General features: G+C 45.7%; 1 protein-coding gene across 16 annotated transcripts in view; it reads right to left on the minus strand.

The window, feature by feature from the left end:
• PPFIBP1 (PPFIA binding protein 1) overlaps positions 1-16,567 on the minus strand; it is a 112,898-nt gene that overhangs the window by 93,202 nt on the left and 3,129 nt on the right. For 5 of the 16 annotated variants that reach the window (XM_061472121.1, XM_061472123.1, XM_061472122.1 and 2 more), the window contains exon 1: positions 10,840-10,969. The exons of the other annotated variants lie outside the window; for them this stretch is intronic. The gene's annotated coding sequence lies outside the window, so the exon portion shown is untranslated. Of the gene's footprint in view, positions 1-10,839; positions 10,970-16,567 lie in introns of those variants that run through there. 16 annotated transcript variants of the gene reach the window in all.

Consider the following 16,567-nt stretch of genomic DNA (forward strand, 5'->3'; position numbering starts at 1 on the left):
ACTCACTGTCCTGTACTACCACTCCCTACAAGTGAGTCAAAAAATAGGGAGTACAGATATGTCTCCCATCTTCGTTGTAATTCAAGTGCTTTTGGCTGAGCCCTCAGAATTTCTGTCAACACTCACCAGGGAAGGGAAAAGTCAATCACTGACATGCAGCATCTCATGACATACAAACATCATGGCTTTAGCTGTTTAAAACCATTCACCCCAAGCAAAGAACAGGCTGTTATTACAAACTATGTAGAGCAAAAATAGTGCAGTTTAAGACAAAAGGGAGAAAATTATTAAGAGTAGAACAATTCAGACAGGCAGTATTTGTAAAAACCTTCTACATACTTCCACGCTTCTGTTTCCAGTCTTTTCATATTGCAATGAGTTTTATGTAATTACTAACTAGATACTGAGAAACTTAATTGTACTGTATTAACAGTTAAGGTTTTGACTTCCTATCCAAGGGCTCTACTTCTTTTAATTAAAATTACACCAGGTAACATTGTTAAGACTACGTCAATCCAACACTGTGAAGTCAGCTCTAATAAATGCAAAGGTAGTCTTCGAGCCTTTATACAAGGATGCTGATACAGAGTTAAAAATAAGCTTTGTTAGTGCAGACAAAATCAAACAAATACGCAGGACTTCAGGAAATGGTTTTGAAGGCTGAACTTTACGTAATCCATCCTCAGTGTCCTTTCAAAGGGTCAATGAGCCACTAAAAGTCTCCTCAACTCCTTGCTTAAGTACAGTGCTTTACAATAACGTTTTCCGTCAGATTTGCAACAGATTGAGGATTGCAGCTGGGATTTCCCATATGGCAGCAGTGCAAACCCAAGAGCTGAAATGAGGCATGACCCAACGGCGCTGTAAAGTCAAGTAAGAGAGCACTGAACAAGATCAACAGGAGAGTCTGCTAACAAAGGCTAACACTGAGCATTTTCTCTGTCTGAACATAAAGGAGCTGTTTTGATTCAAAGGGCATTTCTTACAGGGTTACGGCACTGACTTAATGCAGCACCGCCTAAATATCCATTTCCTTGAGTCAAGGCTGGATGAGTCCCAGAAAGCCGAGTTCTGACTCTCACACTTGCACATCATGAAAGCAGATGAAGAAGGTGCCAGGGTAGGGCTAAACCAATTTTGAATGCTTTCCGAGTCCTTTCATGTCAGTCACAAATCCTTTATAGTCGGCGTTGTGAAGACGCAGTCTAGTCATGAACCCCGAGGGAGAACGATCCAGACGTACATATACCCATTGATTCAAGAGCTGGAGCCATTTGCTGCCCCCAAGCAGCTGCAATTACCCGCGGGATGGTCTGAAGGGGCAGGGTGTGGTGGGAAAAAGGAGGAAGGTTGAAGGAAGAGAGTGGCCACCTGAGAGCACTCCCTGAGCAGGCTGCCTCTAACCTGGGCTGGAGGGAGAGGCTCTCCCTGCTGCATGGCTGTCCCATCGCTCTCCTGCTCCAGCAGGCCAGGCCAGGGAGGGAGAAAGGCCGCTTGGCATGCAGGTATATCTGGCCAGCAGTTCCTGACTCCAGCAGGGAGAGATTGCTCTGGGCTGGATGGGGCAGCAGGGAACTCTGCCCAGCCCCTCACCAGTCATCCCTCCAGCTTTTCTCAGTCTAAATTTCGTGGGATTGTTCATCCTGGTGAGTACCTACCCCAACACAAACTTAAAGCCCCATGAGGCATTATAGCTGCAATGGCTAGGAACTAATTTTAGCAAAGTTCAGGGCTTTCTGGAAAGTAGAGCCAGGAATATGACAGGCCTGTATGATCTGTCTCACTGGTCCTTCCAGCAGCTAGTTAATTACATCACTATTTTCCTAACTAATAAAGGTCAAACTATAATTTTTGTTATTTTAGATTTATAGTTTCTCTCAAATAAAAGGTATTCTTATGCCAGGAAAAAGCAAAAAGGAGATTTACCTGCCCTACAGCTACTGTAGCAAACTCAGCTCAGAAAGAAAAAAGAAAGAAACTGTTATTTCCCTAGTCTTTTTAAAAGGGGAGAAAACAGTGGACAAGAAGCCATGATTATTAGCAGACAGAAGGAAAAAACAAAAAAAACAAAAAACCCTAAGAAAAAGAGCAGTGAGAGCCTTTATTCCCAGGAGATCCTTTTAAAGAATTTAGACTCCAAGTGATGTAGCTGTACTTCCTGTGACCTGCAGCATTCAGTTTGGGAACACAAGGAAGGTCACCGCCTTGGAACAGCTCAGTACACCCACGCTGCACACGTAGAGCACTCAATTCAGAAATGCAGAGGGGCAGAGAGCTACTGCGAGCGCAGGAGAGGAGGACTGCTGACCTGTGGAGCAGTGCAGCAAAGGGCACCCGCTGAAGCTCACACACCGCAGCAGGCTTCTCTCTGGAATCCACTGGAGCAGAGCATGCAGCAGAGGTGGGAGACAGAAAAGCTCTTTAAAAACACACAGTTAAGAGAAGTCCAGCTAGATAACACGCACACACCATCCTCACTCCCAGCTTCAGGCAGGCTGGGTATGTGGAAGAGAGATGTTACCAAGTTGTAAATTTAGTTCATGACGAACCATGCTGTATTAGCATAGTTCTTGCTATTAAAAACATTTGGAAATGACGCAAGCAGCTATATGCACAATACATTTCATAATGACCGCACAGCCTGAGGAACGTCACTTGATGTATTATTGATAGGAAGCCACTTCTGAGGCGAGATGGCCTTTGAACAGCATTGCAGCAGGAGGGTAGGGTACAGGGAAGGAAAATGACTTAACAAGAATGCTGAACTGCTTCAGGACTTAGATTAACAGACTAATTACCTGACCTCCCATTTACAAGTTCAAGCACAGCAATTTTAACTTGAGCTGGTGGGAGACACTGTCAAGAGTTTGATGAAGCACATTTAAGCAATACCTAAGCACGAGTGCAGGCAGGCAACACTCAGGGATCCCTAAGTCCTACAAGTTTTCCCCACTATTTTCCCCCAGCCATGCACACAGCTACAATACGGTGATACCCTGTGAACAAATTCAGAAGGCAACATAACTTTTTAATATATATTTACATATAATATAGATGTACATATTTATAAGTGTACTGCTATATATAAATACAGCAGAGCATTCAGACGCCTTGGCATCCTGCAAGCACAGCTACTGCTATCCTTCCTTCAAAGAATGCCCAAGATCACTTGAGCTCAACTCATTCCAGAGGGGCCAGCTCCACTGGGATACACAGCTCGGACCACCTCTCCCCACAAGCTCTTCTCTTCACCACTCACCAGGACAGGGGTGGGAAAAGCACCATTCAGTACTTCAGGCACACAAGCCCCTCATCACTAGCAGGAGCCAGCTTAGCGTGTGTGAGCTACGAGCTTAACTCAGCTCTGACAGACATCTGCAGGGAAAAAAAAGAAGTGAAGTTGCTGGCCCTATGAAATAGAAGGTGGAGATAAGGCTTCCCTAGAGCAAGGGGGCATTTCATCCTGAATCGGAATCCCCCAAGTTGGAACCCAGCCAGAAAGCCCAAATAATAGCCCTTCTGCTCACAAAACTACCACTGAACCTTGACTGTTGATGAGCTGTCTGGAACACAGTTTTAAACTCATTGAAAATACAATGGGGAAAAAAATCCTGCCTTCCATCACCCCAATAAGTCATTAAGTCAATGCTTTTCTCCATTCTTGCTTTGCCTGTTTTTCATTACTCGGTTCTTCACCAATTAAATACTTTCTTTAAAAATGACAGATTTTAAACTGGTTTCTTTCAATGCATATTTTAATACTTTCCCCTTGTGCATAATGCAACTGGAAACCCTTAAGTATTGCATATGTATAGATATGGAAATTTTGCTTTTACCTAGATTAAGTGTTTGCATTGTTTCTTTGAACCATCCAGCTTGTGTCTTTTACAGGAAATTACATTAACACAAAGCATCTTTTAATAATTGTAAGAGTTCTCCAACAATTCAATTTGCAAAAACACAGGCCAGCATTCTGCACTATAGTAGGTGGTTTATCCAGCGCTTTGATGGAAGATCTTGTTCAAAGCCTTGTCCAGAAACTTAACACCACCTCATACTATTCCACTGATGCAGTCAATGAACAGAAAACAATTATGAGAGCACAGCCAAGCAACTGTTCGCAGGCAAAGTTGTTTCAGTCTTAAAATTTGGAAGTCTCTGGCTACCCATTAACATAATCAAACTGAGCTGCAGCCAGGATGAGCTCCATGAAGGCAAGTTTATACTAATCTGCTTTATTCTGCTTTCCTAAAATGAAGCCAGCTCTCCATTGCCAGAGGCCTCAGCCTTGCAAAGGACGGAGCTTGGCAGCTCCAAAACCTGCATGGGGTCTTGGCAGGGAGTCTCCAGTACAGGTCACCTCAGAGGATACACAGGAGAGGGATGAGCAGAAGAGATGCAGAGAAAGAAAGACAGCATCAAGGTATAGAGAGGACTCAAAACAACAAAGAAGCCCCAGGACAAAGGCTGCTACATATATGTGAGCAGTCGCCCCTATTGAATAGGTAAGACCATAGCCAGACGCAGCAGCCCAAGCCACAAAAAAGCTCTTGCTTCAATGCAGCAATGTCTCCACATGCTACTTGATCACCTATGCCTCCCTAAAAAGCAGCACTCCCACTCAGCTGCACTGTCTGTCCTTGTACACCACACGAGCTCTGCATGCCACATACCCAGGCAGCCCTGTCTTGGAGGTGCTTGAGATCCAAAAGTAGGAAGACAGTTAACAAGCAGGATAGTAGGAAAACAGTGAAAACACAGGAGGCCTCAGAGGGAGCAAGTGGCAGAGCTACAAACGGAGCTCAGTCTGGCTCCATCCACCCAACAGCAGCTCCAGCATGAACACAACCAGCTTTTGCTGCAAATGCCAAGACACAGAGCATATTCCAAACAAATATTCTTTAAGAGGCAAAAAGAAAAAAGAAAGATGCCTCAGTTAAGACTTTTGGGGGAACTACTTTTGCTCCTGGGTTCATAGGCTTTAGCCTATTTTTAGTAAGCTGTCTTTGCAGATGCCAAAATAACATCTCTCCCCCTCTTTAATACACAGCTGGACATGAATCTTTGCAGCCTGACAGGCAGCATCTGCATCCAGCTTCACAGATGTGAATTACAATAGGAAATCTCGAGAGAAAACCTCTTCTCTGGAAATCCAAACACAAGTAGTTAATATGGTCCCACTGCTGAGCATACAGCACATGGGAAGGAGGGACCCACAAGCGCAGAGTCAGAAAGTTCCTTCCCCTATCCTTTACTCCCAAGCAGCATGCTTGAAAAAAATCAATGTACAATTCAAACACTGTGATACAGAATTGCTCCTTTTCTCCAATACAGGCACTATTAGCACACAGCACTGCAGCTAAGAATCAGCATTTTGTTTGGAAACTGCCTCTCTTTGGCCATCAGAGCTCTGCAGAAAGGCTGCAAGTTTATTTACATCCACCAGATCCAACATGATCTCTGTGCAGGCAGGAGAGGCAGCCAGAGCATGTAGATGCTGCTTTCCCATGGAGAAGCACTGCTGCATTCCCGTGCAGACCCACAGTTTGAAACTCCTAGGGAGCATCCATCCCTCCCCACTTCCAGCCCTGTGAGAAGCAAGTGGCATTGCAAACCCTCCAGAGAATCAGGCTGCTCTGACTGTTCAAGCCCAGAGTAAACTGGAATGTAAAATTACAGCAGTCCACCTCATGCCTCAACTGCTCTTTGACACCAGCACACTTCCCAGAGCATGCATGCTCTTGTATGCTTTTTGTTCTTCGTGAGGCCTAAAAACCTCACTGGGAGAACTTTGCCCATTCCAAAGACACAAGCCAGCAAAGCCCATGCCTCTGGGAGCTGACTCTGACTCCATCCAGGTAAAATCATCACAGCCTCTGAAGGTTCCTTAATGCCATCACTGCTGGGAAGTCCACTGCACCCTTACTCCAGTAGTGGGAATACACTGGGAAAGGGGCACAAGGGCCAGAGCCACCCCCAGGTTTTCCCACTACTGTGGGAAGAGCCAAGTTCCCCATTGACAGTTGGGCCACCAACCTCCATCACTGCCTGACCCCTACAAGAGGCTCTGCAGCAAGAACAGGGCTGTCGCACATCCACTCCAAGGCTGCTCCAACTAGATTAGTTTCCCCTGCTTTCCACATGCCTGCCACACACTCCACTGTGAAGCACAAGGAGGAAGCAGGTATACTAGAACAGCTTGCAAAATCCTGTCACATAAGCAAACCAGCTCCAGTTTGCCCATGTTAGCAAGGCACGCAACCTGACCTCTCCCTTCTCCATGCCTCCTCAACCACAGATTCAGCCTGAGCAGGCCCACATTTTGTTCAGCTACTTTACTTCATCTCTAGCAGCCTTCTGCTTCCCTGTAGCCACAGTCCTCTCCCATAAATCTACCTCATTTCTCGCAAACTCCTACGCAGTGGGCTTGGCATCCTGGCTTGTTTCAAACTTCACTCAGCATCATACAGGCACAGCCAACTTTGAGAGGAGCATTCACTTCCCATTCTTCATAGTCTCCAAGCTATGCAGCATATTGAGTCCTTGCTGTAACCTCCTGTTTATCACAGAACAAGTAACAGTTTAATTTGGATTAATTTCACGTATGGCTTCTATCAGACCCTGGAGAACCTCTGGCTGTCCTCACACTTCTGCATAAACATCAACTAGATCCAGGCATGAGGCTCTAGATAAGGGACAAAATGTCTGCTTCAAAGCTTTGCAGCACAAGCTAGACAAGAAGGATAAAAGAAAGGACACTGCATAAATTACAACACTCTGAATTTCCTTGTGTGCCTGTGGGAGACTGCAGGTACAAAGGGCAGGGACATGGGCTTAGAAGACAGACACCACGGCAGATGGCAGTGCAAGTAAGGAGCATGTCCTCCAATAGGACGGATGGAGGTATCTGAGGATCACACACTTCAGCTGCCAATGCCACTCTCCACAGCTCTCGGGAAGGGCCAACAGGACAGGGGATGCTGGCTCCATCCAGACAGCAGCAAAGCAATGCAAGCTTGCAAGACAGCCAGCTGCCACACCAGTGATGGCCAGCTAGCTGGGCACATCCCATCCAAAACATCACAGCCTGGAAGGGAATTTTTTGTTATTTTTATATCAAGAGACAGTATTTTGCACTGTGCAGTTTTATCCTTGCCCCTGTGATTTCTAACTCTTCAAACCAGAAGGTTCACCAGCTGCAGCACCTGGCTCTGGAGCAGTTCTCACCACCCAATAAGCCCACCTCTACCCCACCAGCGCAGCGCAGTCCCCCCTGCATTCTCTGGGGGCCTGTTTCCTTGCCCTTCACTTCCACACCCAAAGACTTCAGCAGCAGAGACCCACTGCTCCCTCCATGCAAAGGGGGCAGACCAGGAAGCCCTCCTCTCTTCAGAAATCATCTCCCTAACAACTCACCCAGGCAAAAAGGACAACAGTAAATGATCTCCATTTGGGCCATCACTGGTCTGCATCCCCATCAGCCTCTCTCCAGAAAAACATGGCAAGTCAGACAATGCAAAACTGAGATCTCACTAGAAGCAGAAAGCAGTATTTCAATCGCCTCTAGCAGATATCTCATGCACTGCACTGCTATTTCTTGTGCTGCTTCCAGCAAGTAACATCTTACCCACAAACAGCCAATGTCTTAGGGTGAAAAGAGACAGCAAACCTAATGAGGTTCAGAGGAAAGGCTGGGGGTCCCAGTTCTTCCTTTTAACACAGAAACACAGCCTCCCCGTTTTGCTACTAAATGCAGGCTCTGCAGAAGCTACATGAACACAGCTGAATCTAAGGAAGGAAAGTGCTGTTCCTCATCATCCTTAGCCAAGCCCTAATTACTGCAGACATAGAAAAATGATCTAGCAGAGTTAGTAAGAAGAGTAATTAACTCCAGTATCACAGCCAAATTCCAGTTTAGCATCAGCAGTCCAGCTGGATACACTGTCCTAAACAGCTGGGTCACCGATCCTAAACTATTGCCACATGTGCTGTACCTTTCCTACCCCCTTTGCTCCCTCCCCTCTGAAAGAGGTACTGAGATACATCAGTACATCAGGGCAAGTCCCTACAAAAACATCGTCTTTTTTCAACTGCTTCTGCATTTACACATGCCTGACAGCCTTGCATAAATGCAGCAGCCCGAACTCTGCAGCCTGTTATTTTTATGCCATGCCCCAAAGTGAATTGAGCAGCATAAGGCACAGATGAGCACCAAGCACAACCTCACATATGTTTTGACTACTGCATTTTCATACCAGCACTGGGTTTCAGTAGGAGCAAAGTGACTTTGCAGGACAGCGTGTCAAACAGCTTCTCTTTACAGAAACACAACAGGGAGAGACCTTTGTTGCAAAGAACTCAAACACACAGCAACCACAATTTTTTTTCATCATATCTCAGTGATATGCTCACTGATGAATGAATAAATCAGTATTTACATCAAAGGCAAGTTTTCCAGTTGGAGGTTATTTACTTTTGCCTCAATTACAGCAGCTCTGGCAAGCTAACTCAAGATACAGATGATGTACAAGCCAAGCAGCAAGTGCTCGCATGCTGGGAACTCTTCAAACAGGAATAATTCAATCTTTTTGTAGGCTCACCCCCGCTAATTTGCCACAAGCTGTCTCTTTTCAGCTGCTACACGAAGCACAAGAAAAAAAAACAAGCTGGATTAAGCTGGTAAGTTTACAATCAGTTCATCTACTGCGAGTTCAGGTCAGTTAGTCTGCTACATAAAACAAGTTAATTTTTTTCAGCTTCACAGGGTTAAAGAAACAAAAGTTTATTGCCGTAACCAAACATTTCTCACGGGACAAGTGTGCAGCACTTACTTAGCTAATGCAAACGACTTTCAATCCGCATGCAAGGAACGTATGGGATAATTGTAGGGCACTCTCTTCCACCGACATTTTACAAGTATGCTTTAGGTAGCTATGGAGACGTTACAGCCTTCTTCATTTTGCTGTCATAACTAGACAGCTGTTGATTTCTTTGTAAAATTCCTTGGAAGAGTGGGGAAGGAAGGGGGAGTTTTAAGTGTCACAAGGTCTGAGAGTAAGAAGTTGAAGAAAACGGTAACAGATTTCAGATGGAGACAGCAGCACGGAGGCTCCTTACAGGAGGTAGCCTTGAACCCCAGGTACTGCTTCAGTCCTTCTGCAAGCAAGGAGGTAAGCATACACTACAGTAACAGAAGGATAGCCTCCCAGACAGGTCCAAAAGGAAAAGCATTTCTAGCTATCACTGCTATCACCCTGCACAAAAGGAGGCACTGTCCAAGGGCGTGCTGTGGTTTTGCTCCAACAGAAAGCTCTCCAGAAACATGGTGGGTCTCCATCCTTGCAATCACCATGCTGGGCTACAAGATGTTCCCCTCTCCCTCCAAGCAGTTTATGTGGAAGCCCCATCCTCAGCAGGCCTTGCAGACAATCAGTGCCTCCTCTCCACACTCCCCAGCCTTATCATAGATGAGTGCTTGAACAATCCTGCACCTCACCCTCCTTCCAACAACAGCTCAAGAGCTTGCTGTAGCTGAGCAAATGCTGGTCCTTAGCAGCCAATTTCATCATGATGCCCAAAATGATCCTGAGAGAAATGCCTTTCACTATATTGATACTTTTATGATCAAACATTTTGGCATATGAGGATTTAAGACCGCACACTGCAACAAGCAAGTCTGAGACCAGAGATACTGACCTGGAAAACACTGTGTTGCACAGATAAGGACTGCAAATAATTATGGATTTAGGTCCCATTCAGAAACTCCCTTAGTAATGAGAACAACAGATCAGGCTCCTAACAAATTTTTCCCTTTGGATAAAACAGAAAGGAAGGCCTGTTCGACCAAAACATTTTTCTTGCATTCATCTTAGACCCAGTCACAACAATGGAGGCAGAACCTGCAGAATTATCTCTAACACCAAGCTGCAGGAAGTTTACCAGCACCACCCTGAAAACAAACGTCAATCTTCTCATCTCCACGCTACAATTAAAGCCTCAAGACCAAAATGACGCTCTTAAGCAACACTGCAAATGGAGGGAGAGCAAGCAATATACTGCTGGAGCATTTGCACCTACCACAGACCTGTTATTGCTCCTTTCACATAACCATCTATGCAAGGACATCATCAATACTGCTTTGTTAATTCCTGTGAAGGCTTGAAAAGGGGGAAGGGTTAATCATCCTTTAACTGCCAAGAAGCAGTGTGAGGAGTGCCTTTACTGCCCTCGGGGCATATGGGTGCCACCAGCTGCTGTGGGTGGAAGCACTTGCTCTAGACAGCACAGACACTTTCACCACCCTTGGTGACAGTCAGATCACCCTGCACTCACAACGCCCTGGTCACAGCTTTGCCACATACTTCTGCAGCTGGCATTACTAACTGGCAGCCAGTGAGGCCACCAAGCCCTCGTGCCCACCAGTGTAATGCTGCACCCGGAGTGGGGCAAGTCAGCCATGGGGCTAGCCCAGGGCTTGCCCATCCCACAGCCAGCTGCTCTCAGTTACTACCCCAACACCATCAGCAGCATCCCAGTTTCACAGCAGTGCCATGAATCTGGTTGCACACCCCACCAGGTGCCATGGGGTACAGCCCAGCCTCAGCCACAGCCAGCAGATGGCTACATGACCCTTCCTGGGGTACCAGAGTGGAACGGCACACATCCACACCCCAACCCACCAGCAGTGCTCCTGCTCACTTGGAGAGCAGAGCCACACTGCACACACCTCCCTGGAATCCCACACCAAAACAGCCTTCCCAAGCAAGGGCATCAAGAAGAGAGGCACACCCCCCCACCCAGTGTCCAAATTCCTAGTAGTGCTGCACTTCCCAAGGATACCTTCTGTCCAGCACCATCAGAAGTTGTGGTGGTCCTGCCCAGCACTACAAGGAGGTCCAATACGAGCTTCAGGATAAGTGAGGTAATCTCCAACAGGATGGTTTTTTTTGGTTAGGACCTGGTAATTACAAGTTTCATATCCACAGGAAGGTGCAGACCAAGGTAAGCTACTCTATGCTCTTTTTGGAGGAGGAGAAAGAAATAATAAGCAAAACAGAAAACCAAACAAACCAAACCCACAAAGTACAGAAAAAAATCCCAGCCTAAGACAAGAAATTCTTCTATATGGAAATAAGAAAAACAAGTTCTTAGAGCTAAATTAAGCTAAGCCAAGAAACATAAATATGCATTTCTGAACCTTGCCCTGATGCTTCCTTTACAAATATAACAAATCAGAAGTGCTGTCACAAGTTAAATGAGCTTCAGTTAAGTAGAGGGGGAAAAAAAATGCCGACGGCTCTGTGATCCAACTGACAAGCTGTTTCAGGTCTGTTCTGATCCAAAACCAACTTCCCAGAGACTTAAATGAAGAGTAAAGAAATAGTCTTCATTGCTTAATCCTGCTTTAGAAGCCGGACAGAGGATACTACAACAAAGCTAGCACCTGAACCCACCAGGAGACATCTAGCTACATATGCTTTTCCTGGAGATTATTTGCTCAACACACCCACCACTTCTTGAAGAACTTCTCCGTGCACACAGCTGTGGGCAGGAACTGGGAACACTTAAGTGTGCCTTGGCTGCTCCAACATGTCCTTATACTCCTCCCTCTGCAGAAGCTACTAACCTGCTGAAATTGTCTGTAATACACATTATGCTCCAGAAGAACAGCCATTTGAACTTGGACCTTGAAAGAAACCACTAAGGATAGCTACTTCAGCCTCCAGCTGCAATGTGAAGGTTCCCCACCTTGCAGCACGAAGGCCCCCAGAAGGTAGGGTACACAAAGGACTTGTCAGCTATGTGCAAAGCTATCTGTGACAGATACTGCCAGTGTAGGAGACAGAACATAAAGCCCCCAGCTGAGCAGCACAAGGAGTACAGCCATCAGACCACCACCTCCCACTGTAACATGCGTTTTGGATAGGGAAATCAATGCAGTCCCCAGCACCAGGAATGCTCCCTGCTTGCGCAGACTCATCCACACCCCAGCCTTCGCCTCCTCCTGCATCCTGCACACAGTGCCTCTTGGAGGCAGCACACTCCCCACCTGGCTTGCTCCCAGTGCTCCTGTGGGATCAACAAGGATGGACCCGTACTACATTTCAGCGCAGGTTTATAAACCTAAGCCAGGGTGCTAAAGGAGACACTTAGATTGCACAAGAAAAGCTCCCAAGTCAAGGCAAAACAACACAATCACACAGCTGACATCTATGGATACCCATTTGCGCCCAAGAGAAGAAGGTCCCAACAGGCTATATGGTCCCTCTCCTTGCCAGCATCTTGTCTCCACAGGACTTCTTCCATATGAGTAGACTACCTGATCCAAGCCTAAGAGAAAACAGATTCTGGCAGTCTCCATATGGCAAGAGTGATTCTTACAAACCCACATCAGCTGTGTCCTTGCTAAGCTGTACAGAACCCAGACCACAGTACTACAGCCGCTATTTTCAGAAACACGGCACATTTTGAAGATATTTTTCCTCACCTGCTCTTCAAGGCAGACTTCAGTTATCAGCATTACACTCTGCCGAACCTTAATTTGATCCTACAGACACCCTCACATGCCAATCTCATGACATCCAAAAACATGCATCCCAACCTCCAAAGGGCCGGCGTGTTCTTCTCTACATCCCGTACACTCCCTGCGATCTGTACTAGTCTAAAAAGCCAATCTCCTTCAACAGCACTTACAGGTTTCCAAGGTTTCGCAAGGGCTGCATTTCTGTCTAAACTTGGTACATTGTGACAGGTAGTGAGTACACATACTTCATGGAGAAAATACCAAGTCAGGACTTCAACAAATACCTACCTAGACTTTCTGAATTATTCTGGATCCTCTGAATGGACTACAAGGTCCCTGAACTCTGGAAGTAATCAGAAATTAACTTTCACTCCCATTAAGACCTCTGCTGTGGAAAGACACTTAGCAGCACACCACAGGCAGTCCAAGCACACTTGGCAAACACAGCACATCTTCAAAGCAACCAATGTACTGCAAGCACTTCCAATGGAGTTCTGTGCATGTAGCAACCACACTCCTCATGCCCTCCTGCAAGGTGCCTGGGACAGCAGGTAACCAGCAGTAAGGCACAAGCCACAGGCCACAGGCCACAAAAACTAACGGGAACAGCACAGTCTGCAATCCATGCCTTGGTCACTCCTTTAAGCACAAATGTGATCATAACCCTTAACCACACCTTACCCCTTCAGACAGAGAAACCGTTTCTGCCAAATTCTATGTCAAATGGCAAAGGCCAACAGAACAGCCTTCAAGTCACTCACCGAACCGCTCTTCTTTACAGCAAGTAATGCCATTGCCATTATTAGTGACCTTCCTTCTGAATTTTAGAACTTGGTGTGAAATCCTCAGGACCCATGCTGCGCTAGGCTGAACCCCTCAGCCTGTGAACACCCAACCACGAAGCTGGGCGAGAACCAGTCTCCCATGACCATGCCTGCTGACAGAGCACACTGCGGTGCTGACACAGCATCAGTGAACAGTACCACCCTTCCTCATCCCCAAAAAGATATCCTGGTGCTGGTTTGGTAATTGCATGTTTGTTCTTGTTTCTATCATTTATAAAAGATCACTACAGGGGAAAGTGCTGAAAAAGAGGAGATTAGGGCATTGTTTGTTTGTCAGTTTGTTTTTGCGGTATTAAAGCTATTTTTCTGTTACCAACTAAAAATTGCTTACATTGTATCTCCCTTCACCACCACTGCAGTGTCCATGAACTATTTGGGTTATATACTACAGTCATATATAAAACATACCCTATACCTTTTCCTTTGATTTTTGTTTAGAATTGATTAGTCCAAGAAAAGGCATGTAAAACCAAATCATTACCATTTCCTTTTATTTTGACACATCTGTTACGGAGCAAGAAAACAGTTATTCTCCCAAACCTGCCACATTTGGAGCCATGAGAATTCTTTGATTTAAAACGTGCTGATTCACACTTGTGGTTATCAGATTTTTCTGGTCCAAGACATAATTACACAGCTGTCTTTGACAGCACAAAGATTCTCCAGTTTAGAGCTCAGATACTGCAACAGCCGGCTCAAGTCTGAGCCTTAAGTTTTCCAGTAATATTTAGGAAAAAGCCTACAAAGAAAGATGCAAATACAAATCCACTCTTGGATCTGTGTACTTGATCTTAGAGCCTTTTGTTCACTGGTGGCATTTGATGGGATCTTATTCACGCAAGAGCTACATCCAAGAGTTACAACACTGTGCCTACTGGAAGTGCGATTACCATCAAGATGTATGCAAATGGCTGCTTAAAGTCACACTTTTTGTCATTTTTATCTTACCTCAAACACCACAAGCCAGAAACTGCTTAAAAGGCCTCTGGTCCTGATTCTCTGACACAACCTGCACTGCTTAATGACATGGAATAGAAAACAGGAAAACGAACATCCTTACCTTAACACAGACTGCGACAGAGGTTTCCAGCCTGGTGCTGGACAGGAGACCTCATCTCCTCACCTGAATGTTCTCATATAATACAGGGAAATCAGACTTTTGCATCCTCCGGTGGTTTTAGCAAGATTCAGACTTGCACCATGCTTCCAAAAAGAAAGAAGAACGATTTTGGTCTTCACCAGGAGCCATTCCTCACAGTCCTGAGATGACATGCAGAAGATGGAAGACGCAAGGCATGAGGGCGAGATTTAACAGCATTCCCCCTGGCAGCACCTCTAATGAAGAGCGCTCTGATGAAGCATTAGCTCTGTCAGCCTGGAGGGACCAAGCACGCAACAGAAACAGAGCACAGGACCCCCACCCAGGGGTATGTCAGGTTTGCAAGACGGCACTGTACAACTGAAATGCCTCCCAAGTTCTCCATCTGCCTCCCCCATTAATGAAGAAGATGGCCCAAGCAGGGGCAAGGAGAAGAGAGGCTTTAGTTGCAACTGGCTGTAAGACCTGTATCTAAATATATTTCCACTGAAGAAAGAAAACAGCTCTTTACATACTGGGTTTATCTTGGCCTATAGACAGAAACAAGAGAAAAGCCGTTGGAAAAAGGACAGACCTTTATCCCACCACACTTTCCTCACATACAGCAGAAGTCGCAGAGGAACAAAGCGCTCTGGAAGCTAAAGGATATCAGGAAATCATAAATGCCCATAGCAAGAGCAATACACATCATGGGCAAGCAACTGCAAATCCAGGGTGATGACTTAATCATTAGCGGAAAATTCCTACACCCTGAAGCAGAAATAAAGTACCATCTTGCCAGCAAATACTACTAGAAAAATAACAAAAAGCCACTATCTTCAGCCTGAGCTGACCCAACACACAAGTCAATTTGTGAAAGAAATGGGAAAAAAAGGGGGGAGGGGGAAAGGATGCATCATTTCCTGCATCTCAAGGTGTGTTCACAGCTGAGCAGCCCTGCTAGGGTGCTCCAAACAAGGAGAAATCCAAAGCAAAGATCCCACCAGAAACCCACCAAGACACATTACCTGTGTCTTAGCATGATCATCTGTTATCTGAAGTTGGAAACAGGCAACAACTGCAGATAATGGCTTTAAGCTGACAAAGGGGAGATTTAGATTGGACATTATGAAAAAATTATTCACTATGAGGGTGGTGAGGCAGTGGCACAGGCTGCCCAGAGCAGCTGTGGCTGTCCCATCCCTGGCAGTGTTCAAGGCCAGGTTGGACAGGGCTTGGAGCAACCTCGTCTAGTGGAAGGTGTCCCTGCCTATGGCAGGGGGGCTGGAACTGGAGGATCTTTAAGATCCCTTCCAACCTAAACCATTCCATGGTAACAACTGCATGGCAAGATAAATACTATCCTCCAAAAGAAGGAACAAGCTTTGACTCTGGATCAGATGCTGACTTTTCCCAATGTTGGGCAAGGGATCTAATCTCTTAGGAATAACACGGAGTCTTTATTATGTTACGCAAAGATTAATGCTTGTAAACCTGTGATGTTCAAAGAGCTACTTGAACAGTAAACTTTACTGATTGCTAAAGCTGCCATTAAATGGCCACCTTTTCTCTATTCACACATCCCCTATTTAGCAGTCAACTTTCCATACTAAGATTTTCCATCCAAGACACAGGGAAGGCTGAGGCCCTAGTCCTACTCAAACTGAAAAGAAGTCAGTACAAATGCAAAGACTGACAAAGGGAGAAACCTGGGCACAGCACATCTGCTAAGGAGACACCACAATATACTGGTTAGGCTCTGGACACACAAACATATACAGTACGGCAAGACAGGGAAGGAATTTATACTAGATGCTAAATAAATGCTAAGTGAATGTCTCAATATAAACACCAGCAGTAAACAGAAGGCAAGGCAATGTAGTTTACCTCTCCTGAACTGGATCCAAGAGAAAAGCCACTAATGGCATGACCAATGGGACATCACAATTACAAATGAGGGGAGGAGGCTTTATTCAGCCTAAATATAGGAAAGCACTCAGTGGTTTTATGTATGAAGGTATTAAGTGTTTTTATGTATTCTTAATGCACAGCTGTATGCACAAGCTCCACACAAACAGGAGTGAACGCAACAAAACACACCTGACCCTTCCATAAATCTGT

The sequence above is a fragment of the Pezoporus flaviventris genome, unplaced genomic scaffold (assembly GCF_033815535.1).
Source record: "Pezoporus flaviventris isolate CSIRO_AGI_PZ_B2104156 unplaced genomic scaffold, CSIRO_AGI_Pfla_v1 ptg000070l, whole genome shotgun sequence".
In the NCBI taxonomy this organism is placed as follows: Eukaryota; Metazoa; Chordata; class Aves; order Psittaciformes; family Psittacidae; genus Pezoporus; species Pezoporus flaviventris.